This window comes from Aotus nancymaae, unplaced genomic scaffold, assembly GCF_030222135.1.
Source record: "Aotus nancymaae isolate 86718 unplaced genomic scaffold, 86718_ANA_hifiasm-v0.15.2.pri h1tg000030l, whole genome shotgun sequence".
NCBI lineage: Eukaryota > Metazoa > Chordata > Mammalia > Primates > Aotidae > Aotus > Aotus nancymaae.
In genome coordinates, this window is record NW_026988443.1 from 31,203,564 (window position 1) to 31,215,440 (window position 11,877).

An 11,877-nucleotide genomic window follows, 5' to 3' on the forward strand; every position below is an offset into this window, starting at 1 on the left:
AGCAGAATGTCTTGCACCCTTAGGTCATTTAAGTCTCTTCGATGTCACTTTGTCAGAGAGACTGTCTCTTACCAGAGGATGAAACCATATCACACCCTGCTGTTGCTCTGTTCCCAACTCTGTTTAAATGTGCTTTATTTTTATCCAACATTCTAATCATAATAGTATTTCTACACATTTCTGGCATTTGTTAGTTATCAATTAACAGTCTGTCTCCACAGAGCTTGCTGTTATTTCTAAGGCAGCCAGATCATTGCCAGGAACAAAGTAGGTCCTTTCTTAGTACTTTTTTGTTCATCCACAAATATTTATTTCACCGTGTTTAAAGCTCAGGATAAAATGCTGAGCCAAATTTACATGTGTTCAATACATTATTAAACACGTAACAGTGAAATGTGCATTGATTTTGTAAAGAGGAGGCATATAAATAGGGCCTCTGATCTACTCTGGGGAACTGTGAGGCACTTCTCAGAAGACTTGACATCTATACCGAGGTGAGTATGTGAAAGATGTTTTGGGAGACGGGCATTTCAGGCTGAGGATCAGCTTGTGCTAAGCCCCTCTGTCAGGAACCAGCAAGGCCCGGTCATGTAACTAAGAGAAGCCCAATGTGTCTGTTGAGCACAGGTAGGTGTCAGACTATGAGAGCAAACCTGAAACTGTGGCTAAAACAGGAAAGGCTGTACATGCCTTAATGAAAAGTATTCTTTATCCCTTCAGCACTTGAGCAGTTAATGCAGTTTTAAATTAGGTGATCAGGTTTCTATCATAAAAAGATAATTATGCTTCCATTGTGGGAAATTCAGAGACTTTGAAGTAATTCAGAAGGTGGTAATATGAACTAGTGATTAATTACAGCTATAGAACTGTGCATAGTCTATAGATGTTTGCAGGTCAAATTTGGCATGGTTTGGTCACTGAATAGACATGGGGAAAACAGGAAGATGTCGAGAACATATCCTAGGTTAATGGCTTGCTCAAATCTAAGAGAAATGGTGTTTATTCCCTGATTTGAGAGGAAAAGGAGGTGAGAATATAGAAATTTAGATGCACACATTTTTCTCTGGCATTGGCAGTGATATTTAGACACTGTATTATTGCTCCTAAGGAAACCTTGACCTCCAAATTATGAAAACTACATTGGTAAAAAAAGTTACTCATTTTAAGATGATTCTCATATGTGTGAAGGCACAAAGGCACCTTAACTATGGCATAGTCCTAAACTGTTCTAGCAAATAACTTTACGTCTCTTTGACCTTTATTTCCCCTTTGTTGTGCTGCTGAGGCATGATTTACTCACTCCTTGTTTGCAGGGCAAGGTGGAAGAATCTGAACCTAAACAATATTTTTAAAAGTAATTCTTGTCTATAAACAATTTAAAGTTTGAAATATGCAATAAACAATACATAAACAATAAAGCAATATATCTTCTAGGAACAGTTCTCTATAAAAAACAAGTCTCAGGGATGATCTTCATTGCCAATAATTGGAATCTTAAATCAGAGACAAACTATTAGTCATTGAAATATTAATGTAAGTAGAAAAATTAGAGATGATTCTTCTTTTAATTTTAATAGTGGCTACCTCTGTGTTTTTAAGTAAATGAGGAAAAGAAACTGAGCAGAACATTTTATTGAATTAAAAAATTGGTAGTTAAGTGTGTTTGACTATAATAATTCTGTGTTACTTTTACTCAATCATAAAACTATATAGGAGTATGGCAACAGTTCAGGTTTGAAATATAAAATATTAAATCATTACTTAGATGCTTTGATTTAATAAAACCAAAATATCTGAATAATTGCATATATTTTCACTTTTTATAGAAATGGCTGCTACTCTATAAAAATAGCCACAATTTTAAATATTATAAGAAGCTAAATTCAATGCATTAATTTTGCATTTACGTTCAGAATGTAATATTGAAGGAAACAAAATTTGACCACATTCAGGAGGAGATAAATAAAAATAACATAGAACCATGTATCTAGCCATTTTCCATTAGTGCAAAGTATTTTCTGACTTAGAAAACCATTTAAATTCCCACATGAAAGAAAAATCACAAGCAGCTTCCTCTGAAGTAGATCTGACTTGAACTATAATACCTAGAACTGAAAAGCACATTGAAAAGGAATCTTACTTTTTGTGATTTGAAGGAAGTCACCTCACTGTTATTGAGCATGATTGGGTAATTAGAATGAAGTGGAATTCTATAAGGAGGAATTATTTAAAAATAGATTGGTTACCCTTGAACAGATATGAATAAATCATAATAAACTTAAATAAAACATGAGATGATCATCTTCATGTTTGTATAACATTTATCTTGATATTCTGAAGACAATACATAAAGCAGGATTATTAGAAAAACATGGAGTAATCATTTCATTATTGAACACAATTTGTTTATAAGAAACGTCTTACTAATTTCCAGAGTTGGGCTCTTATGAATAAAGACTCTGTGAACGCTGTATGTATATCTTTGTGTAGACACATGTTTTCATTTCCCATGAGTAAACATCTAGGAGTTGAATTCCTGGATTATAGAAAAGGTGCATGCCTAACTCTTTAAGAAATTTTGAAACTGTTTTCCTAAATGACTTTACAATTTTTCCCTCCTGTCCAGCAATTCAGGGCAGTTCCAGTTGCAGCATATACTCACTATTTTTAGTATTATCCTGTGCAATAGTATTTTACTGTAGTATTAATTTGCATATCCCTCAGGACTAATGAGGTGAAGCGTATTTTCATATGCTTAAGTGCAGTTTGTATATTATATTTTGTAAATTATGTATTCAAATGTTTTGTCAATTTCTTTCTTTAAAATAAACTTTTTTAAAAAAGACTTTCAGATTTACCAAAACTTATGAACAGAGTAGAGCATGTTCCCATAATCCTTGCTTCTAGCTTCCTCTACTATTAATAGTTTCTATTAGTATGGTACATTTGTAAAGTTTACTGAACAATATTGATAGATGCCTCACTATTGAAGTCCATACTTTATTTCAATTTTTTTACTTTTTTGCCTTTTGTACTTATTCTGTCACAGGATCCCACTCACAATATCACATATTTAGTAGTTGTGTCTCCTTATGTTACTCTGCACCATGAAGCTTTCTCAGACTTTCCTTGTTTTGGATGACCTTGACATTTCTGAGTAGTACTAGCCAGGGGTTTCTTTCAATGGCACTCCACTGGAATTTCACTACTATGTTTCTTATAATTAGCCTGGAATGATAGGTTTTGGGGAGGAAGAACACAGGGTTAAAGTGTCATTTCTATCACATCATATAAAGGGTACACAGCTCGATGTGACTTATCACTACTGATGTTAAACTTGACCATCTGGCTTAGGTAGTCTTTGTTAGGTTTCTCCACTGCAAAGTTACTCAAGTTTTGTTCCCTTTCTGTACTGTGGTTTTTGAAAGGAAGTTACCATGTGTAGCCCACACTTAAGGAAAGGAAGTACTGCTTCACTTCCTTGGGGTCAGAGTATCTGCATAAAATACTTGGAACTCTTCTACAGGGCAGACCTGTCTCCCATTCATCTACTCAGTGATTTATTAGAATCAGTATTAACTGATGCATACTTATTTTATACCTTATGTTATAATCCAATACTACTTTATTTTGTTGTCCAAATAATCTCATTTTTGGCCATTGGGAACCCTTTTATTCACTTCACTCCTGTGTCCCTTTGACATACTTTCTCAACATAGGTGTTGTTGTTTTTTTATTTTTCCTTGCACTTGTTTATTTTTTGGCGTTACACAATGCACCAGGCTGAACTTGTAAGTTTTCTGCCCTGTTCTATAATTAGTATTTCTCCAAAGATCCTTGAATCCTTTGGTTGGCGAATGGTATTAGAAACCAAGATATGGGTACTAGGTACAATACTTGGTACTCTGGTATCTTTGCATGTAGAACCTCTAAGCTAACTGAGAAAATATGTATATGTATATTGAACCATGCATATGTCCATATCTATACATATTTCTCTGTGTGTCTGATATAGTTTGGGTATTTGTTCCTGCCCAAATATCATGTTGAAATGTAATCCCCATGGTTGAAGGTGGGGAGTGGCAGGAGGTGTTTGGGTCATGAGAGCTGATGTCTCATCGCTTGGTGTTGTCCTCGTGATAGTGCATGAGTTCTCTCAAGACTGGGTTGTCTAAGTGTGTGGCACCCCTCCCCACACTCTCTCTCTCTCGCCCCTGCTTTTGCCATGTGACATGTGAGCTCCCTCTTTTCCTTTCACCGTGAGTAAAAGCTTCCTGAGGCCTCCCTAGAAGCAGATGCTAGCACTATGCTTCCTGTACACCCTACAGAACTATGAGCCAATTAAATTCCTGTTATTATAAATTACCCTGTCTTAGGCATTTCTTTATAGAAATGCAAAAACAGCCTAACACACTATCCACCTGTATTGATATTAAACTAAGCAGGAGTCCATACTCATGTCTCCTATTCTAATCTGCTACCACACAGTTCATTCTAGCCTCCTCCTCTTGATTTCTCAAACCTCTCAAACAGTGAGAAATCTGATTCTAATCATCTATCATTCGTTTACTTAATTATTCTGTTCCAGTACACATGTATGATGGCTTCAGAACTCTTAACCCAAACTCCCTTGAGAAGCAGTTTTACCAACCAAAGTACAGTGTTTATATACCGTTTTTTTTTTTTGCCTTTAGTGTCCAGGGACTCTAATTTCATATATCTTAGACCTGCTATGATATTCTATATGTCTCTTACGACGTGTTTTGGATTTTCTATCACCTTCCTTTTGTTGTACTGGCCCGAGCATAGAAAGTCAATACCAAGACAAAAGTATGCCAAATTGCAGGGTCTTTATTGCCGGCGGCCACGGAGGACTCGAGTCTCTCCAACCCGTGGCCCCAAAAGGAGGCTGTCAAGACCTTTTATACCCGTAAAACCACCTTGAGAGTGAGGGTGAGGGGCAGAGGTGGGGGTGAGGGGCTTCAGACGTTCTGAGGGCTAGTGGATTCCGTAAATCACCTCCTGGGCGGAGATGAGGGTGAGGGGCTCTGGACACTCCGAGGGCCAGGGGACTTTTGCCATTCTGATTGTTACTTAAGTGGTTCACAAAAGTCAAGATTAGCATTTGTTTACACATTGTCTGGGTAGGGTGGAAATTACAGTCCTTAATTACTTATTACAAGTGGCAGGGGCCAAGATGACATGGGTTTGGACTGCTTGCCTGTCACATTTGGGTTACAGAGAGCAGTTTCAATAGAAAGCCTAGGTATGACTGAGGTAGGATAGTTGATGATATAATCGCTTCATTTCTGTCATGTATGATCTATTAAATTATTTACTGAATTCATAATTGAACTCAACTTTATTTCATTCTTCAGTTCCATAATTTTTATTTAATTTACTTCTTTTGCGGTTCCCTTATAATGTTTTTTTCTCTCTGTTGTTGTATATATTACCATAATTTGTAGTTTTTTCTTTTACAACTACAATATTTAAATTACTTGAGAGGTTGTTTCCCTTGTATTTTTTGCTTATGGTCGTGTTGTTCTTTTTGACAAACCCATTACATTTTATGGAATATTATGCATTTTTTATAAAAATAAATGTGTATGGTTTGTAGGTCCTTTTTCGTTTTTCCAGAGTGATACAATTTTTTTTCTGGTAGGTAGATATAGTATAGGCACATCACCTTGATCTAAGCTGCCTTAGTGATAGTTTGTAATCTGGTTTTCTCTTTGTCTTAGGGGCACAAGTCTTTGGGATCTTAGGTAAAAATCTGTGCTGATCACAAGGGTTGTTTTCCTCTGGAGTGTCCAAAAGTTTCTTCTCCTTCCCCCTCATCTCTTCCGGTTTCTGCTCAGCCCTTTGGACTCTTGGTTGCAGCATTTGAGGTTTTTCTCTTGATACCTAATGTGATACCTGCACAGCTTAGTATTAGCAAAAGTCTTCCAGGGGAAATTACATTCAGATCAGATCGTTCCTCATTTCTAGGCCTTGTTCCTTTAGGTTCTGATCACAAAGCACTTCAGAATTACTTTTTTCTCTGCACCCCATGACAGTGCAGCAAGTCCCAGGCCATTGGTTTCTGCCAGACCATATACCCTGGCCGAAGAATTAGAAGCGAACATGAGGTGAAATCCTGAGGTCAGTGCAACATTCATCTCAGCATTCTTCCTTTCTCACAAGCTCTTGGCCACGAGGATTCTGGCTGTCTTCCCTCATCTCCAATGCCTTAAACAGTCATTTTACTTATTATTTCCATCTTCACCAGATATTCCCTGAAAATTTTAGTCTGATACAAGCTTCCTGGTCAGTCTTACTAATTTCAGAGTTCAGATGGAAATACTTTGTCCTTTCTTACAAGAGTTTCCCAAGTGAAGGACAGGGTTAGTTTTAGAAGCAATCATTATTAGTGTTAACTGATAGGAAAAAACTAACATTTTATGAAATAGCTTCAAAAAATATATAAATCTGAAATTTGCTTTAATCCCTATCAAAATGGTAAAAAGAACTCTAAATTTTTAATTAGCATCTAAATGAATAATTAACAAGTAAAGCCTGTGATTTCTAACACCTGTTTTTCTTCTGGTGGGAAAAGGCTCAAGTCTGTAGTCTGTATTCGACAAGAAAAAGAGAGATTTATATATGTGGAAAAAGAATTTCCAGGTATAATTTCATTAAAAGGGAAGATTGGAAACATAGATATCTAGGAGAAATAATTTTCCCTATTAAGTTTTAAGGGAACATAGAAGAGGTTTTTCACACTAATTTGGTAAGGTAGGATAATCCACATAATCTGTCTGTATCAAATTACTGCTTGATATTTGACAATAGATTTTGAAATCTATGTGGTTATCTATGTCAAACCTCACAATGATCACTTTCCAGATATCTTAAATATTAAAAAAAAATCTGTCACGACAGGATTTATGTTAATCATAAAATTCATAGAAGTGACTTTTTCTAACTGTGGCCTCTAACTTTAACATACTTTTAAACAAAGCAGAATTAGACCATAGCATGTATTAAATACCTGCTTTATGCATAGCTTTTTTTCTAGGTAAATAGGAACCTTACAATTCGGCTGGGGAGATGAGAGAATTACATTTTAAAAGATGGCAGATGTGTAGGCCAGACATTAATAAACTTGGAGTATAGTTTCAATGCTGCTCTGTGTTGGCTGCATGATAGTGTAATAATTGCTATTTCTGGGTTACTTTCTGTTAGATAAGGTGGTTAGATTAGAAAATTAGCAGGACTTCTGCAAGTGCTGACATTTTGTTGTGCAATGGCAATGCAGCAAAAAATTAAAAGCTAAAGTACTGAATTTGAACTTAAACTGGGAAATCACAGAATAGAATGATGTTTGCTTTAACAACAGGGGAGGAAATGATGAAAGACATGTGACCAAGGATTTCAGATGACTGCAACATATTTAGTGCTTGGCTTTGTAACCAAGCCTAACTTTTATCCAGTAAGCCCATTTTAGCTGGTAATCACCTTTTTTTATTTTTTGTGACAATAGTGATGCTAATCTGAGCCACTTTCAATCAAATTGATTAATGTTTCCATTAAATGGCTTACTGTTTATTATTAGGCTCAGGTATCGTAGAAATGTAAAGTATGTGTTTCATTGAAGACTAAAACAAAAGTATTTTAACCCACAATTATTTTCTAGAGTAAAAGTTCTAATATTTTCATGATATCTGATATTTTAGAAATATTTAGTGTTTTCCTTTCTAATGAACAGTTTCTAGCGCCAGTATCGATCACTGCTAGCTGGAAAATATGCTTTCTTTTCAATGAGTCGCAGATGTGGAAGAGTTCTGGTTAAGCATTCTACTTGATTTACTGTGGCTGGCCCCAACAATTGTGTGATTCTCCACTTGCAATCAGGTAGCAGCATGTGGAAGGAGCTACCAAGTGTGGCAAATAATGTTTGCTCCCAACAGCTGCTCATCATTTTCTTTGACAGATTCAGCTCATGATTAGAGACTATGGCAACATTCCCCATTGTGTTGAGCTGCGAATCCATTAAAATAGCTGCCATTGGTAAAAATTTTAAGTGTGAAATAGCCATCTACTTTCAGACCTGGGGGAAAATGAACATGTACAGTGATGTTAATAAAAGAAACAGATATGTTTTGTGAGTTTAGATCCCATATTTCAATAGAACAGAGGGATTCATGTGGTTGAAGAAAGATGTGAGATTTTATTTTTGTCCCTTTGCTTTCCTACAAGTAAAATATCCCAATAATTGAATAACAGGTTTTGTCTATGCTGAGACCATTTCAATATCACGTGGATAGTAGCTGAAACTCAGATACTAAACATTTTTTTGTGATCAGTAAGAGTCTTCTCTTGGTTACTGTTGAATTATTTTTAAAGAATTTTTCACCAATTGTAACCATATTATAGCCATAGTATGTATGTATTTTTTTACCCTTTGTGCTAGGTTAGTCGTTGTTGATTGAAGGGTACAATATCAGCTAGGTAGTGGGGAAAAAAGCAAGTGACAGAAAGAAGAAAGCACAATGTTAATCAAATCTTAAATATAAAACCTGGTTCTGTTGATAGAAAGGAATAGAAAGATCTCTGTGGGAAATGATAAAACCCAGAATCATGGCTTTTCTATCAATACAATGTGAAAACTTCAACAATTCATGTTGATTCAGAGTTTCAGACCGTAAATGAGTAAATGGAAAGGATCATCTGCAAGATTTCTTCCAAACATTAATAGTTAATAATGATGTTAGCAAAAACACTACTGTCAGGGCAGAATCTTCAGATAAGAGACTAATACACTAAGTATGGTAAATGCACCTGATAGCAATAACTTAGGTATACCCTGAGAATGACCCTGCAGGGCAGATGCATCTAAACATATGCTCTGAGCTAGGGAATCCAGGAGTGGCGAGCCCCAAGATTCATTCCTTGACTATGAAGAACATCTGAGTCCTTAGGCCCTCCCTTAGAATACAGGGCCATACAGGGGATGGAGGCGCTGAGTTATGGTTTGAAATGAAGGTTGCCAGGTGGAGGCTGTGATGGGGAGGTGTGGCTATGTGAAAGGCTATATAAACCCCCTGCCTTTCGTCAGTAGTTGCGGGTTTTCTGCTCCGCTCTCCTCTATTGTATTCTCTTTGTTCTTTCTAGGCCTCCTGTAGAACTGCCTTTCTTGTTTGTTAGCTCTGGGTTTCTTTTTTGGTCTCTTGAACCTAGTGCCATCTGTAGTGGAGTTGATAGGGATTTAGCTATACCACCTCTAGTAAAAGAAAGAAATAGAAAAAGGAAATAAAACACCAAGAAGATGGCTAGATGTTAACATAAGATCCTGAAAAGAAAGAGTTTTGTCAGTAGGTATATATCAGAAATAATAGGATTTCTGAACGTTAAACTTTGGTTTTCATAATACAAATGAAGTTTGAGGCTCACATGAGTAAAGTGACCAGGATAAAAGCAGGGAGTGTGAAGACGGCCTGACTAAAGTTGAGAATGACCAACCCCCAGGAAAGATGCAATTTCTCATGCGTTGGATGCCCGGCCTCCCCAAGCCTTGTTCTACTGTTACCACACTTTTTAATGTTAAAGGTTCTTGCTCGCTCTTTTTTCTGTGGGAAATTAGATGTCTGTCTCTAATCATTCAAATACCTAATGGTGCACACAGGTACTATTGTAGACAGGGAATAGTGTTCAAGATGATGGAACACTTTACCACGAGAAGCACCATAAACAAATTGCGTAAAAACATTTAATCTATCCATAAAACTCCAGGTTTCTATGGGATTGAGGCAGGAGAATAGGGTCTGAAGGTAGGGAACTTAAGGCCAATTAGTGCTAACATTCTAAAGCTGTATCAAAAGGAAAACGCCTCGGTCTCCAGGCAGGGGATCTAACGCCAATTAACACTAAAGCGAAACCAAAGGAAAATCTCCGTCTCCCTCCGACCCCCACCTGCTCAAATAGCAAAAAAAGTCAAAGGTATTGTCTCTAAACTCTCCCACTTCCACCATGTGTCAGAAAGTGACCTGGATTAGCCACGGGCTATGCGTAGGCTGTCTCTTCCTCTGCATAGGGCCCCAGTTTATCTCATTGCCTTGTGAGCCACAGAACAAATCCTTCATCCAGAAAAGGGGTAGCCAACAGGGGCCTCAAAAGGAGTGCTTATAAATCCAGAAAACTTGGTAACCATGCTCTTGAGCGGCTCGCTGGTCCACCCCGACTCCATGGAGGGGCTCTCACTTTCATCCATGCTTTGGCTGCCTGCTTCCCGTGTTTCATTTTGTGTGTGTGTGTGTATGTGTTTTTGTTTTTTGAGATGCAGTTACACTCTGTGGTCCAGGCTGGAGTGCAGTGGCACAATCTCAATTGACTGCAACCTCTACCTCCCTGGTTCAAGCTATTTTCTTGCTTCAGCTCCCCAAGTAGCTGGGACTCTAGTCACGTGTTACTACCTTCTTTGCTCAAAACACCAAGGACCTGGATAACTGACTCGAGGCCTTTTTTCCCGTAATAGAATGAGGAAGTGATCTTACTAGCGTAACTACTTTATACGCTAATATTAACATGATTTAAACCCCTTTAAATAGATGTTTGAAACAAGGCAAGTCTTTTCTGCTTCTTAAAAAAACTAGGAAAAGTTATCGTTAACTCTGTAGTGAGTGGGTACAGAATGGAATTAATCTATTTGAAAACGAATCACTCTAAGAAACATGACTTTATCAGTGCAACTCTATTTTTGTTTCAAAGATACCTATTTAAATATTTTATAGTTTTATTCCTTTTAGTGTTTATAGAGATAAGATGCCCCTAAAGAAATCATTTCTTTAATATGCTGTTGTATAACATATAAATACCTATGGGTAACAGTGAAAACACTAGGGTCGTTTTGAAGCTTTACATCCAGTGTTTGCCCCCACATCCTTAGATTAAATTGGTATTTTTACCTAATTTTGGGAGATGTCAACTTTTGTAATACTTGGGCAATGGCTCTTACTGAAAAGGAAAGAAAAACCGAGCACATTTTCTTTATTCCTCTAGCAGCAGACATGTACTATGGGTCATTTTAGGACTAACGGCTTCATACAGAACCAAATGAAAGACTGCTAGGGAAAAGGTATTGAGATGCTCAAACAATTGAAGTCACTTGGTAAATGCAAGCAAACAACAGAACACTGATACTTTGTAAACAAGCAGGCAACGCTATGAAATTGATAAAGATTAAGCTTTAAGGCTAAAGAACTACATTTGTAATTCTAAAATACTGAAGTGTGTGAAATTAAAACTGTCAAATTTGATTGCTTTTAGGAAAGTTAAAAGATGAGAGTAAAATCTTAATCTCTGTTGGCGAGAAGCTGAAATTAAACCAGGTGCAGTCAATTTGATCTTTGCATCTCCCTCACAAAGCCCGTCAGCTGTGATTGACCAATATCGGAATGTATATCTAGGACTTGAGTTTTTACTCAGATGTGCTAAATTTACCTTCAGCGTCTTTTACTCTTGCTGAAGCTTCTCAAATTAAGAAAACAGTTTAAGTGACATTTTTTTCTTTTGTTTCAGGGTTTTTTCTAATTTTTGTTAAGTTCAGGTGGTATGTTAAAGGTTGTTACATGGATAGCGTGTCCCTGGGGTTTGGGGTACAAACTACTGTCACTCAGGTAAGAAGCATAGTATTTGATAGCTTTTTAATCCTCACCCTCCCACTCTCCACTCTGAAGTAACCCCCAGTGGTTATTTTTCCCTTCCTTGTGTTCATATGTACTCTGTTGTAACCGAGCAAGCGCGAAATCGCCACTGAGACAAAGACTAGCCCAAATTACAGGGTCTTTATTGCCAGCGGCCACGGAGGACTCATGTCTCTCTAACCCGTGGACCCGA